Here is a 2,661-nt window from a genome sequence, read left to right as displayed (position 1 = left end):
AGACGCCACCAGCGTCCTCTGCAGCAGCATGCAGGGCCCCGGTAGACGAACGGCTGAGCAGTGGCTGGAGGAGTCACCGAGGACCAGGTTCCCAGAAACACCGAGTTCAACATGAAAAAGAGGCGGGAGAGAGACGGTGAGGGTGGGACAGAGCCTCAGACTTTATTCATTCACACTTAATGTTGCCCTGCTGGGTTCAAATCCCTCCATGTCTCATTCCCTCTCTGTTTTCACAGGATTCTTCTTAGCATTCAACCCTTATCAGGTACAAACCTCAACATCATTTGCCACTTGCACTTGTTTCCTACCTGCATTTTTCTCAGGTTCAGTGCAGCAGGCTGAAAGAAAAAGTTCTTCCTTTAGAATTCTGAGTAAACGAACATACGTGTTCCTTGAAAGTAAAACCAGGAAGGGTTATATTCATTATTATATTCATTAAGACGGTAACATTCAGGGTTTCCTTCACATATTTAGCAAACAAATACTCACTGTAACAAACCGCTTCACGGGTCTGTTCCTAAACAGAAAGAAAAGAGGAGAAAGATTGTAACTGTGTGGAGCTCAGCAGATTCAGTACTTCACTGAAATGTCACGTGTTTTGTCTTTGAGGTGATTCTTCAGTTATGCAGCTCTGATACGCTTTGGCCTCGTCTCAACATGTCAGCAGTGTCGTACCTGGCAGTCTTGTCTGTAGCGGATCTTCTCTACGCACTCTTTGGTCTCTAGAGCCGAGTCGGTCCTCTTCACCACCAGCTCGCTCACCTCATCAACCAGACTATGAGCCAGCACGTGGTTCTAAAGCCAACATGTGGAAGACGACACAGTCAACAAGCAGAATCAGACTGATGGTTAATATAACACAGTGGCCTCCTGACACACAGCTTTGATAGTGGCGTCTGAGAGGAAACACCACAGGATGATGTCTAAGTGGGAAAAAATATTCCTGAACAATGTCTCCCAGTCACTTAATGACCTGTTGGTCAGCCACAGGAATGCATCATAGACTCATCCTGCCAAGATGCACGACAGAATGCCAGACTCCTCAGAGCTCCAGACTCTCTGAGCCAATAGTCAGACTGGACTCCTTATGTTTTAATTCACTTCACTTCTTGAGATAACACTCAATAATGTGCAACACCTCTGCTACATGCTACTTATTACACTGTATAAACACTCCGGGATAATTGCAGTAACTCTGAACCTGACTGTGTGCGCTGCCCTGAGGTCACATCTGTTGTGAATCAGCGCTACACAGTAAAGAAAGCTGAATATTGCAAGGCGACCATTTGCTTTTCCTGTTGAAATGTCATGAGAACCATCTGGATGAGACATGATAGAGACATGTCAGAAAAAACATGAGAAAACACTCAAGTGAGCAGCTCTGACTTGTAGCTTACAGTGCTGTTGCTCCAGGTGTAATCACAGTTGGTTCCATTGAACTCGGGGACTCTGTAACACGTCCCATTACCAGTGTGTTCGACTTTACAGCGAACAGAAAGTGTGGAGCCAAACTGTAGTAAGACACCTGTGGAAAGAGGACAAACACGTCACCAGAAGCATCATTGGTTGTTGTCTTTGTTCCAGATATATCTGCTGCGTTGATTTGAGCAAAACACACAGAGAAGCTAACACTGATAATCCTCCCACCAGCTGATGCTGACATATCACATGTTGTGTATAACCAAGACAGGACCACGGTCAGAAAGATTTACTGCCGAGTAGGTTTTCACGTACAATGAATTGACTTTTAGTGCATAAAAACAGTAAAACAGTGACATATACTGTAGATTAAAGAGTGTTGACAGCTGGAGCTATCAAGCACAACAAGATAAACAAGAAGCACACAGTTATTTACCAAAAGCTCGCTGACGTGCAGGTTTGGTCTTATGAGGTCTGTTTTTTGCTGTTTGATGGATTGTTTGTGCAGGTAAGCAAATCTATGTAGCTCGCAAGTGTCCTAAAAAAATGCTGTTTTTTATTCATTTATTTATTTGAACAGGGACCGTGCATTTTATATAGAAAACATCTGATGCATAACATATAGAGTGTATAGCATTAAGCTCATTTTCAACTCCCGGCCCTGGTTGGGCTTTTCAGTAAAAATAGACCAACAACACCAATGGAAAAAGTCAGTCAGACCTTATACATGTGACAGATGGGTGCTTTCTTGTTTTTCTTTCAGCCAGTTCTTAACTTTTCTGTAAAAGTTTGTAAATCTGCTAATATACTGATTTCATTTGGTAATGTGTTCCAGATGGGACACTTCGACACAAGCGTACCAGGCTGACATGCATTCAGGCAAATATTCATCAACAAGCGGTGCCGATGCAGTTTCTCTACCTTTAGCAGCAAAGACGTTACGCTAGCGTCTTAGCTGCTGACGCTAGCAGCGAAGACGTTAGCGAACCGTCTTCGCTAACGTCGAAGACCACGGTAGAGAAACTGCATCGGCGCTTGTGGTTAAATATTTGCCTGAATGCATGTCAGTTAGCCAGGGAGTGATTTGAGAACCAACTACAGTGTGACAGTCGACAGTGTGAACACAGAGTAAGTTGGAGGCCCAGCGCATGTCAGAGGGACAGAAATAAATGCGTTTGGGGTTGAGGGTGTTTGTCCAGGACGGTGCCGGATGATTCATAACCCCCCCCCCCAAAAAAACAG

General features: G+C 44.3%; 1 long non-coding RNA gene across 1 annotated transcript; it reads right to left on the bottom strand.

Moving 5' to 3' along the window:
• LOC103361192 (uncharacterized) lies at positions 1–1,560 on the bottom strand. Its single transcript, XR_520394.1, has 5 exons — positions 1,398–1,560; positions 676–795; positions 490–517; positions 309–338; positions 1–64 (listed from the first exon to the last, which is right to left on the bottom strand). It is a non-coding gene; the product is annotated as an uncharacterized LOC103361192 (long non-coding RNA).
• Positions 1,561–2,661: the final 1,101 nt, after the last annotated feature.

The sequence above is a fragment of the Stegastes partitus genome, unplaced genomic scaffold (assembly GCF_000690725.1).
Source record: "Stegastes partitus isolate 25-593 unplaced genomic scaffold, Stegastes_partitus-1.0.2 Scaffold490, whole genome shotgun sequence".
Classification (NCBI taxonomy): domain Eukaryota; kingdom Metazoa; phylum Chordata; class Actinopteri; family Pomacentridae; genus Stegastes; species Stegastes partitus.
This window is presented reverse-complemented; position numbering and strand designations above follow the sequence as displayed.